The 13024-nt window shown below is 37.0% G+C and overlaps 2 protein-coding genes across 5 annotated transcripts in view; one reads left to right on the top strand and one right to left on the bottom strand.

Annotated features, from left to right (window-relative positions):
* Nucleotides 1-13024, top strand: part of CMSS1 (cms1 ribosomal small subunit homolog) — a 250424-nt gene that overhangs the window by 31667 nt on the left and 205733 nt on the right. The window lies entirely within an intron of this gene.
* Nucleotides 1-13024, bottom strand: part of FILIP1L (filamin A interacting protein 1 like) — a 215035-nt gene that overhangs the window by 29894 nt on the left and 172117 nt on the right. Inside the window, exon 1 of one of the 4 annotated variants that reach the window (XM_076349854.1) lies at nt 7261-7403. The exons of the other annotated variants lie outside the window; for them this stretch is intronic. The gene's annotated coding sequence lies outside the window, so the exon portion shown is untranslated. Of the gene's footprint in view, nt 1-7260; nt 7404-13024 lie in introns of those variants that run through there. 4 annotated transcript variants of the gene reach the window in all.

Here is a 13024-nt window from a genome sequence, read left to right as displayed (position 1 = left end):
CTATATCTGAATGTGTTGGGACTTGAAGTGTGGGATGTTTGGATGCATTTTCTCTTGTCTTGGTAGGACCTTGGGCCACATTGGCCTGGAGCACTTGGTGAATCATCTAAAGGTGCAAAGTCAGTGCATGTTTGTTTAAAGCATGTTAATCCTTAGCATAGGTGTTCTTGTTCAGGATTTAAGTTTACATGGTTTCTCCAAACTGATCCTCTTCAAAGAGGGCTAACACATTGTTTTAGACTATAGGATAGGAAGCTACAGTGGAGAGCTAAAGATGATAGTCTGAGAATTTTTTTAATGTTTATAGTTCTAACCAAGGTTTACTTCATAGATTTAATTCACATGTTTAAATAACAATTTAAATAACAAATAATAATTTAAGTAGTCTCTTCACCTGTGGTGAATTGTTTAACTAAAGAACATCTTTTACTCTCAGATCTGTTGATTATGATGTGTTGAAGTAAGATTTTTTTCCATTCTTCTGTAGCCTTGGTAGTTCACTGCGTTAAAGATCAAATACTCTGTTTAAGCATAAAAGAAAATTGGGCCCTTTATTCCTATGTCTGCTCAAAGTGCCAATAACAGTTTGTATCTAGAATCAGCTTTTTTTTTTTTTTTTGTAGCTACTTGCATGTATGTTCAGCAGCTGGAGTAACTGTTGCTTGCTTTGGAAAATAAACGTTTCTCTATTTCTTAGGAAAAAACCCTAAATTGTTAGGATGAAAAGGTGGATTTAACTAGTTCTAGCTATTCTATGACCAATGGTTTCTTAAACTCTTTTAAAATTGGTCTGAACAGTCTTCCTAAAGCCAAGAGAGATACTTACTTTTTCCGTCTTTAGTTGTTTTCTAGTTTTCTTTCTCTGCCTTTCAAAAACTGCCATAGAAAAAAGGCTTTTTTAGGAAAGAGAGGAGGGTCGTGTGCATGTATGCTTCCCTTGCCCCTTCACATGAAGACTTTTAGACACCAAGTGTTCCCTGTTCTTCAAATAACTGTTAATTCAGTCGAACATTCCCTGCCTTGTTATTGTACCCCAAATTGATTTATAACTCAGTATCGTTATGTGACTGAAGGACATTTGGCTACATGCCCTATTTGATCTCTTTTCTTGCCTCTTGGCTGATGGTCTGTGATGTTTAGGTTATATTTTCCTATTTTCAGATGTAACTCTGAAAAATGAAGGAGCTGTAGCATGCTTTCATGTACAGTATGTTTCTGATGTAATACATTTTAGCTTTTATCATTAATTTATAACGTGGTTTCAAATGCTGAAAATAAAGACACAATTATCTCTAGATAGAACTTGCTAGTTGTTTGGTTAACTGCATTAGCCTAGATATATGATAGGGTCATTTACAGGTTATAAAATGTTACCTTGTCAAATTCTGATTCCCCCCACCCAGTTAATCCTGATTGAAATAGGAGAATTTTTCTGTTTACAAAGATGGCAGTAATCATCTAGAGCTTTAACCAGAGGATGGGAACAAAGCAAGGGCAAGCAGGCACTTTCCAAAGTGGCTGCTCCTTTGTGTACCATGTTATGTTTTCTTCCCTATTCCTTTATAGGGGTTAGCAAAATATGTAAGCTTGAAGATTCTTGTCAGCTGTTGTCTGCTGCTTTCCCGAAAGGGAATCAATGTGTGCACCTCCTAGCACAAGCCTAAACATTCTCCACTGGTTGGTGGTGTTCCTGCATGGTCACCCTCATAGGCAGTCTATTTTATCTGTCTTGAATTGACCTATATTGAAGCTGTACTTGCTGACATCACTTCAGAGGCTTTTTATCCCCCTGCTCTGCTTACACATATGCAAGCAAGTGCACATACCCATTTATATATTAGATATGTTTTTAGAAACATGTATTTTAGGAGAAGTTTCAAGCCTGCCAAGGTTCACGGTGGCCTTTTCATTGGAGCCAATTCAGTATTTAATTTGGGAATGACATGGGCTGCTAGTGAAAAGACTTTTCTCTTTACATGAAAGAGTATATGGTACTGTTTTACAAGTTAAGAAAATGTTTCAGCTTTGAGCATTAACAAATTGCATTTTTTTTTTCCATGTTCATACATCCAAGTTAGTATGTTCAGCATTGGATTTCAGATATTTAGGTCAGGGGTTGGCTGCCCCAAATGTGGAGCTGTTGTATCCCCAGGTTCAAGTGACCAAAATTTAAAAAAGAAATTAGGCTCATATAATTCATTTTCCTCTTCTCTAGGTAGAGTTCTGAAACAGAATGGCTCTACTGAGAATGTGCTTGACTGGGGGAAGCATTTTGAAGTTGAAAACAGAAACAACTGTGGCATTTATTAGGCTGCTTCTGAAAAACCTCTGTGTAGCTAAGTAGAATAGAATCATGTTTGGGAATGTGGTGGGTGACATAAGTTTCGGGTAAGCCAAACTTAATGGTGATAAAATTTCCTAATTTTCTTCATAACTTTACTTAAGGACTGAAAGTTATGCAAATTTTACCAGAATATTGATTAAATCCATAAAAAGTTGATGGAATTCAGTCAGCTTATACTTTCTTAAGAAGGTTTTGTCCATCTGCTGAAATCCAATATGTAATTAAAATGTGAGTTTTATGAGTGCATTACTTTCCACTTTTAAACAGCCAATTTTGTGTGTGTTTTCTCGTGGTAGTAGCAACACGCTGCTTCATTTCATTTTTTAAAATTTTTCCTCTTTCTCTTATGCTCTCATTGAGGTAGTTGCTATGCAAACACTAGATAAGCTTTGTGTCTCCAATAAAAAAAGACAGAGTTTTAAATCCACTCTCTGCAATGAATTTGAAAGAAATTGCTTTGATTAGTAGGTTTAAGGCAGATCTTTAAGAACTGTAACCTATAATTTCTTTTAAGTGCAATTGTTGAGTTCCTTCCCAGGCCTTTGGAAGCCTATAAAGGACAATGAAATCTGGTTGATGCATTGTTTCACATCCCTGAAATGTATGCAAGACTAATGTTTTTCTTGTTAGAAGTATTTAGTTTTTTCCATCCACATTTTCAGTCATGTTCGCCGGAGCTTTGTGTACCCTACCTGAAGTACATCTGTAAAGGTTTGTTGAAGCTTGAGCACGAGCAGTTAGGTGGTTGTGGGCTCTGGTTGCTCAGCTTCTATGAGCATGCAGCGTGAAGCAAAATGGCTCAAGTTCTGCTTATTTACCTCAGCAGCCACTCTCTGGTCGTTGTCCGTAGGTCCCCTGCCCAGCTCGAGGCTGAAGTCAAGCAGTTGTGTTACATCATCGTGATATGCACAATGAGCCGTAGCAGAAAGGGTGACTTCTGCAACAGGCAAGAAGTATGTGCATTTATCAACTTGAATGACCAAGGTTATAGGACCTTGAGTTGTGTTGAAATGTTGTCCACAAAGGTGGGGTTGAACTTTCACGCCCAAGCTTTCCATTTTGTTATTAAAGGAGGGTTACATACAGTGATGTTGCTGCGTGTTTGCTCAGCTAGCATTCATTTATTGCATGAACATTCTTCTCTTCACTGTCACCTCAGTTCTGTTGTTCTGGTGAGGAGGCAGTGCTTTGGGAGGTGTTGTTTTTGTACTGTTTTTAACTGGAGGCTACAGACTGCCACAGAAAATCTTCAAATATATTTTCCTTCAATAAGTGAACACTTTCCTCAAGTGAGCTGTGAATGCCTGAGTGTGCTCCATTGGTCCATCAGCGTGAGTGCTGTTACTGACCTTCCAGAAACAACATGGTGCCCTGGACATGCAATCAAAGTGATTTTTGTCTTGCTGACAGAAAACACAGCAAGCCTCAAAATCAGCATAACATACTGAGAGGTGTTAAGACTCAAAATGTCCATTACTTCACTTAAATCACAAGATTGGGCACTATATTTAGAATTTTTCAGCAATGCCTCTTACCCTCATGGAGCTGAGTAATACAGTTTAGTGAATGGTTGAACTAACAAGACTTTCAACCACTTCAAAAAAGCTTAACATAAACCTCAAGGATGCCATGGCAGAATCCATTCAATATGAGAAAAACCTAAGTAATTAAAAATAATTTATTTTTATTTGTAAGGCATAGTTTCTAAGCTCAAATCAATTTGATGACAGGCTAAAGTATTAAGGGGAACTATTAATGAGTCAGAACTAAGATTTTGTAGGATGGTTTTTAAAGATATGTCTTCCTACACTGTAAACTCCTTAGGATTCTCGGACTTAAGTATTTTAATTGCTTCTCTGACTTAGATATTTTAATTGCTTCTTTAATGAACTGTATTCAGGTAATACCACACCCAGGATCTGAGAGAAGCTGTTTGCAGGAGAGGTCCAGAGGAGCAGTGGCTGCTCACTTGCCCATGCCAAACTACACCTGGTAAAAATTTTTCATGAAGAAAAGTGCCAGCCTTTTAATAACTGCCACAGAGGGGAAAATCACTTGAGAGTAAAACCAGGCTGGTTTTTTTATCTCATGACAATGGCAGATGTGATAATTCATCACACTATTAGGTAAATAATATGGAAGTGCTGTTACGCAGCAAAAATCAAGCAATAACTTGATTTTACTAGTACTGATGGGGAAAATAAAATAAGTGTAAGTTATATCCCTTGGTCTTCTCGGTCAAATCTCTAAAGATTCTACTCTCAGCAGTTACGCAGTGTTTGTCAGCGGAGGGAAGGGAAGTGACGGGGAAGGAACAAAGGGTCAATGCAGTTTGATAGGAAGTTGACTTTCATTTCTGGAGGATATATGTGTTCTTAAAATGTTTTCTCTTTACATTGGATGTTGCAAAAAGTTACTATAAAAAGAAATTTAAGTGAAGAAATACAGTTGTTGAAGACTGAATTATGTGATAATTCTTTTCCTTTACTGTCTCCTTTTACTGTTAAGTGATGCAAGCTAACGTTTTAAATGCTTAAAATTAGATAGTCTCAATACATATTAAGAAAACTGATAAAACAAAGGAGTGTAATGCTGGGGGTGGGGAGGGAACAACAGTGAGACATTTTAATCATTATACCTCAGTCTAAATACTTTTGATTTTGCCATTATAAATGAGAGCAAAATTGGTCCTGTAAGTATTAAGTGAAGAATGTTTTCCCTTTCGATCTAAGGAAGACAGACTATGGGAAATAGAGTTCTTCTGGCTTTTGATAGGTGTTATGATTTGTATTAGACTAGCAGCATTCACAGTACAGATGGTAGTTTGGATATTGCTAAAGCAGTGATCAGCGATAAATGTTACCCTCCTCTGTTGGATTTGGAGGAGCTGCAATAGTCTCTTACTATGGGTAGGCTTTTTTCTTGTTCTAGTTACTGCCTTTATCAAATATATATGTTTATTCCATGTGTAGCATTTCTACAAATATTTTTTCTTCATCATATTGTAGTCCTTTGACTTCAGCTTATCCTTTCTACTCAGACACGTTATTTGAGGTCTGTAACTTAACTTTGGTTCATAACATATCTTTTCATAACATAGCTAACTTTTCCACTTTATAACTTGACAATGTATTTATGATTTAATCCACTGGATATAGGATATGTAAGAAACCAAGCAATCATTTATCAGGAAAGAGATCTAAAAATGTTAGGACATAGGCTGCAAGTCTGCAGATATAACAGTAGTGAGCAGAAGACATTATAAGGGGCTTAGGATACTGATCCGGGGTATTGGTTTTCTACTATAAACTTACATTTGTTCTGGTTGCTAGGATCCTTTTCATTCTATATATACTATACAGTGCCCTCTTCCCTGATTCTGTAGCCAGGCAGACTCAAGGCATCAAGAGAGGTGTAAACTTTGCTCGTTACAAGAAGGATTATCTTGGAAACATGGATGTGACCTTTATCTAAATGCCAAGGTTAATTATACACAAATACCTAAATTATCTTGGAAATGAAATGAAATGAAATATTTACATTTTTAGAAGCGTGTGGAAAATAACTACTTAATATTTTCTTGTTTAAAGCAAAAAAAAAAGTCACGAAAATGTTCCCACATGATATTTTGACTCAGTCTCTAAATCCATGTATGCTTGATAGTACAGCAATGCATATGATTGTATCAGCTTTGATTTTTCTTAAATATATACTTGAACAAGGATTTTGCAGGATTTAAAACATCAAATGAAGAGGAAAAAAACCCTTTCTGTTGTCCTAACATTTAACGCCGATTTAATTTCTTATTAAGGAAAATGAAAACATAAAACAAAAACATGTTTTACTTTTAAGAAGAGTTTGAGTTTAAAGGTCTTAAGGAGTCTAACTTTTCTAACATTTTAAATTACACATAAGACTCTGGAGAGCAATGCTTAGTAGTCTGAATTTGCAAGTAGGACAGTACAACTGACTTAACTGCAGTTGTTCCTATAAACAAGGATTTGACAGGGTTTGGCCCTTAAGGGAGAGGACAGTGTAGTTTTGTATACTATGCGGATGTGAATTATAAACACGCTAAGGTCTAATCTTTCAAGGTGCTTAGTGCCTCATCAGAACTGCTTTCCATTCTCTGTTTTTTGGAGTTGTTAACTGTAATACTGTTCGGCATCTTGCAGAATAAGCCTCAAAGAGACCGGTGGGTTTCCTGATTTTGAAAGCCTCATCATTTGTTTGATGACCAGGATTTAAAGTTTTTTCATCAAAATCTGACAGTTCTATCCTCTTGTGATTTGACACTTGCACACAAGACACAGAAGAGGGAAGCAGTGTGTAGGAGTTGAAAAGTTTGTTAGTAATTAAACTAGTTACAATTGTTTCTTTCAGACATAGCAAAATCTTACTGCAAAGTAATGTTTGTGGCAATTTATACATCCCTCTGTAAACTACAGTAAAAGTTGTTCAAAAGTATAGTAAATGCTTAGAGACATATGTGCATACATGTCTACTAATATATAGCATGTGCATATAAATGCAGCATAAAGAGGCAGTAGCTCTACCTAATATATTACAATACAATTGGACTCTTTCCACTGCTTTAAATGCAGTCATGATTTTATCCGACCATTTGGAAAGTGTGTGTAATTCATAACTATCTCCTTTAACATTAAATTAATTCCTCATCTGTTGGCACTGTAGGAATTGTTTAAAATACAGTTTTTAATGCTTGAAATAGTCATCCTAATTCCGAGTAACCAGACATCTTCTAGATCTCCTGGTGCCATTTCGGGGTATTTCATTATTTCTCAGTCCTCACCCCTTTTTTTGGAAGCAACTTTTTAAAAAAAGTATCTCAATAGGAAAAAGCAAAAAGCGCCAGTGCTTGCCAGAAGAAGTTTGCTTCCCACCCTCTCCCTTACCTTGCGCTCCTGGACTATAGAAATCCTGGGTCAGCTATTGCTCCATGGTGTGAGGCGTTCAGCTGTAGCATCAGAGATGTGAGCATTCCAGCAGTCCCACTAAACAATGAGAGATAGGCTCTTTGCATGCCCCAAGCCTATGGAGCATTACGTCATTGCCTTGCCATATAAGGCACTCTGTGTTGTGCAGACTCGTCGTGTCTGACTGGTGTACTTTAGTGATAGCCAGAACTTAGAAAGCTTATTAATGTGTTCTGGCTCCAGCTGACGCTCAGGACTGTGTGAAATATTTCATTTGTCTACTAGTTCATGGCCAAGAAGAATGTGCGGAAGGTTTGGGTTAGGGCAGTTCCTTTCTATTATTGATAATAAAGTCGTTAGAAGTTGTTAGCTGATTAGTTATAATGTTTTCCACTTAGTCTTGCAGCCTAGAATTTGAGAAGGGAAAAATTAAATTCAAGGTCATCTTCTTTAATTAGTTGTTCTAAGGGAGCTTTTTCTTTTTTTCTTACTTTCTTTTTTTTAATATGACAAAAAATGTGAATTTAGCTGAACTCCTCAGAGGGTGATATGAACTTCGAGCCTTCCTTTTTTTTTTCCTTCTGTAAAGAGTCGGGGTCCTCAGAGGATAGTATTTTATTTCCTGATGATGTAACTACAAAACAATTCTCTAAGTGATGATGGGAAGGCCAGATGAAATCTGATTTTTTTTTTCTTTTCTCTTCAATGTTTTTCCTACAAAACCCTTTCCTTTTCGTATGTTTGTGTTTCAGCTAACACAATTAAGCAGTCTAACCAACTATTTTTAGTAAGGTCTTAAAGAAATGAGTTGTTTGTTTTAATATTTAGGAAAGAGGCAGGAAGCCAAAAAGTAGGATTTAGATTGAAGAGCTTAAAATGTATCTCTTGTATTCCCTGTCCTTCAGTGTACACCCTGAATAAACATTGAGAACACAAGGAAGAAATACTTGAAGTAGGCACAAAACTTATTGTTGAAATTCCACTAAGGGTTAACAGGAGTTAATGAAATAAACTCCTTTTGTGTTGATGGGTAAATTAGACCATTGAAAGGCGTTCTACACTATTTTGTGCAGCTCTGTTAAAGTAGGTACATCCACAATTCATTTATTTGCAGCATTTGAATTTTAGTCTTCAGATAAACTTCTGTATAGCTTAAGCTGTCCTACTGCGTGCTTTGTTTATTTTATCATACTTGAACATAATGCTAACGTAAGGCAATTTACTTATTTGGGGGTGTTGTCTGTAGGTATGAAGACAAATGGTGATTAAAATGTTTGTGTTTCATTAAAAAGACAGACGCCTCTTAACTACCTTGCAGATATTTATCCTGAGTCTAGCCTGAAAAAGATACTTATTCTTTAGTTGGAAAATTTCAGCTAGCCTTTTGCACTGTGACTGGGTAAAAACTTACTCCAAAGTGTATGGATGATCCTGCTGTGTCCCCCTTGTAAGCTTTTGAGGAAGTTCAGATTTGGGTGTTTGATCAGAAAACTTCCAAATCCATTTGATAGTGCAATACCTATATACTGACCCTTCCAAAATGGTTTCAGAGATAATGAAATGTCTTATTTGAATATACCAATGAACAGACCAGGTTAATATTTTATTTCCTATTCTAGGGAGATTTAATAACCAAATCCAAACAAAAAAATAACCTGTCCTTTAGCTAAAATTGGACTGTTCAGTTGTTTGGCTAATGTTTTTGGGAAGTAACATTTTGTATAGTTTTTCTCAAAAGTATTGTGCCAGTGTGGATCATTTGAATTACATAAAAGCTCATCCAGGTGACCTTGGTATGGGAACATGAAGTTGACTTCATCTTCAGCTACAAACTCACCCTTTCTGCTGGGACTGTGTTTAAAAAGACAGGACAACTGCAGGTGCAAGGTCCTGTCTTAGAGAAGGCTGTGGAGGATGCTATATCTAGTTAAGATTTGCAGGGGGAGTCAGGTAAGTAGATCTGTGAAAGGTAGCTAGGAGTTAAATGTGCATGAGTTCTTTTTTACATATATGTGTATGTGCAAGCATACAGATGCTTAGAGTGAAACCTACTGTTTCTGTATTTTACTTCGTTAATTTTTTTCCTTTCCTTCCCTTTGCAATTTTTTTCCCTGCATCTTCCCCTTCACCTGCACACCCCCTATCTCTCTAGTCTCTCTCTATATGAAAATTGCCTGCATTTTTGTCCTCCCACATGAAACAGTTGTTGTAGACCATACACAGCTTTGAAGAAGAGGACTTCTCAAAAGCTGGTAATCAAAAATGCATCCTTACAGTCCAGTCCAGTTCTGTTCTGGAGTTGCTAGGAACACAGCTCAGATAGTGCTGGTGATAAGTTTATTGGCAGTCTGGGGGCAGGCTAGAGCAGGGAATAGGGAATGCAAATCCTCCTGTTTCTAAGTCTGTGTTTACATCTGGGGATGGCCAAAGTATGAACTTCTAGTTTCTTAATTAATTCTCCTCTGCGATACAAAAGTGCACATCTGTGACCTTCTGCAAAACAGCTTTATCAAAGAGCATCAGCGTAGTGTGTAATGACCTGACTTCCTTCTCTTGCATTGTCACAACTTAATAAAGGACAGAGTACAGTACTATTCCAAGCCCTGTTAAGGAACTATATCATTAAAAATTCCAACTTTTGGAATGAAAAAGCTATAACATGAAAAGCTTTTTTATATCTGAGACAACAAATAGAGTTGCTGAGAAGTCTTCCTTTACTGCTTTTTTACAGTGTCTTCCAGTACCTGTAGGTGGAATCCTGGCGCTGGTGAACTTCACCAAAGGGGGGAAAAAAAGCCTTTGGGCAGGCAGATATGCCTGTCTCATTCTCCATTGCTCCCTGAAAATGAATTTGGTTTCCTTAGTTATTAGACACAGTTGTTCAGAATTGGTGCACTTGCAAGTATTGTGACAGCAAAAGAAACTGTGGATTTGTAGAAATTAGAGACCAAATGAAAACCTTATTAGATCATTTGGTGCATCCCATGACAATGCAGGGCTGCTCCCTGCAGCCTGCTTGCGGTGGCTTTCATCTAGTCTCTCTGCTTAATGTTTTGTATTGTTATTTGTGCCCACATTCTCTCAGGATTTTACTTGAAAAAAATAGAAGCTGAAAAGATGGAAGATAGTAGCAGGCAGGGAAAAGATAGGACAAATAAGCTAAAAGACTTTGAGGCTGTTGTTTAGACTTTATCTTAAACTATCTGAATTCCTCCCACTACTTCCATCATTAAACTCCTCTTTCCTTTTTCTTCCCATGGCAATTCATAGCAGCAGTTCCAGTGTCCTTAAACTCATAACCTATCTATTGCAGCATTTGACCCCTTCCTTTAGCCATTTTGTATCTAAGATAAATAAAGGAAATTAGAACTTGGGCCTCAGTTCAACACAGCACTTAAAACATAGTCCTGTGTATTTTTGTTGAAAAAGGAAAGGACTTCAGCATAAGCCTGATTTTAATGATACATTGAAATGCTTGGCTCAATCAGGCTCTTGGTCACATTTACTTCACGTAGATACTGATGAAGCTCGGGCTTTTGAAATTCTTCATGGGGTCTAAATCTTTAGGTTACTTTTATATTCCAAAGATAGACATCTACAGAAGTACAAATACTGTCAAAGCTTTTACTAGCATTTTACATTACTTAAAACCATTTGCTTTTTTGGAGGTGGTCTGCTTAAGCTTTGCAAGTGATACTGGAGAACTGAAACACATGCAAGATTGACAAGTTGAATTTTAATGACTTGCATAAGTGGGATCTGATGTTTAATGTTTTAATAACTCATGTGACTTCAAGGATTTTTCTCCAATGTATGCTCAGCCTTATCTGTGAAGTCTGTGGGAGTTTTGACATTAACTCAGTGGAAGAAGGCTTACTCTTTAATTATTTCTTGGATTGATGGCATCCTTCAAAAATTTTCTATCCAATTTGTCTTTATTACTTCTCCTAGCATTGTGATTGACACCCTCTTAGATTTCATCATTAAAGAGTGTTTTAGTGTTTTATATCCTAATGCATAGATTAATTTCTGAATATTACAAAGAGAAATATAGAGGCTATTATGGCTACTTGACAGTCTGAAATGCACTGACAACTGATAAATTGCATGTGGAAGGCAAGGGGGAGAAGCAGGGGAAAGTTCTAAAGATAACGTTCTTTAGATTCATGTATCTTTTACTATGGACCATGGATGGAAAGAGATTCATATCTTCATTACTGTGTGTTTTTAATTTTTTTGGCAGCAGGAAGAAATATTTTCCCAAACTCTCCTATTGTTTGCAGATTCCATTATTCTCCCCTTTTTGGCAGATACAAATAAAATTCCTAGCCAACTATTAGGCATAATTAGATCCCTTTTTTGTTGGGCGCTGCCTTGAGAAGTTGATGACTGCATCTCTTAACTACTAATGACTTCTCTCCTAAGGAGAACTGGCAAGTGCTCCATATCTGCTTGTGAGATGGTTTCCTTTTGTATATGGGACCAAGGTAATTTTTTATGAAAAAGACATTTTTTTGTGCAGCAGAGCTTACCATGAACAGAGATTAACAGAATTTAATTTGTATGCCTTCCCCTAGTCTGTATAAACCATATATAGCCAAATAATCTTTTCTCCATAATGAAGTGAGATAACGTTCTTTAGTCTATGAAAACTCTACACAATAATGTATTTTAAGAAGCAGTTTGGGCTTGGAGGTTTGTTTTGTTTGTGGTGTTCTTCACTGAGATTTTTTATTATCATCCCCCCCCCCCCCCCCCCCCCCCCCCAGCAAGTATGCCTGTCTAGTTGCACTATTTCTGGAAGCATGACAGCCATTTCAGTATTAATGCAACAGCACAAGTGAGTTGTAGTCATGTGAAGACTGTTGTGGTGAGATACCTTGGAAGGTACTATGTTCCACATCTGTGAACATGCTTGGAAGTAGAACATATTTTAAATGTCTGTCTTTAGACATTAGACCTCAGAAAAAATATGTGACACTGTAATTACTTGCCTACTTTTCTTCATCCATCTCCTTTGAAATTCAGTCAAAGCAACATTCTTCAGTAGAACTTCAGGGAAATGATGTGACTGAAACATTTTGAGCTTCAAATCTGACTCCACATGAATCCCTGTCTCAGATCTTTTGCATGTGTTAACCTAAGCTGTGAATTCAGTCATTTTGTTCAAAGTGATCAAACCTCTTTCTGAGCAGTTTAATTCTTGTTTGAATAATAAACACACAGGTTTGAGTGAGATTGACTCAACTCTTTGCATAGACATGAATTGAACATGGTGTCAGTGGAGCATGCTCCTTTCAAAGCTTTGATGCAGATGAGGTGACGAAGTAGATCAAGTTGTTTCAAGTTCCTTCAGTTCCTCTGTATCATTGACCATCTCTTCCCTTCTGCTTTTCCCCTCACATCTATTGTTTCTTCACTTGTTGCTGGGTGATGCTGTTCCACCAATGCCTTGGAGTGCAAAGCCCAGCACACAGGTAGAAGGGATTTGTCATTTGGTGCATTTCTTACAGGTTGCAGGTTTTACAGGAGTTACTTGAGGCCATGGTCTGCTTTGAGAGCACAAGCTTGTGAGGCACACACTTAGGTGAATGCGGACTTGAATGCAGCTTAGGAACTGTAAGAAGGCTTGTTGGAGCCATTGATATTATACATATAGGAATACAAAGTTGTTGTATTTTTTTCTTTTTTAGTGGTTAAGTAGAGAGAATCCAGGATCAAAATGTATTGTGAGTCTTCCATT

This window comes from Aptenodytes patagonicus, chromosome 1 (assembly GCF_965638725.1).
Source record: "Aptenodytes patagonicus chromosome 1, bAptPat1.pri.cur, whole genome shotgun sequence".
NCBI classification, from domain to species: domain Eukaryota; kingdom Metazoa; phylum Chordata; class Aves; order Sphenisciformes; family Spheniscidae; genus Aptenodytes; species Aptenodytes patagonicus.
The sequence above is the reverse complement of the archived record's forward strand: the minus strand, read 5'-3'. Positions and strand labels throughout refer to the sequence as shown.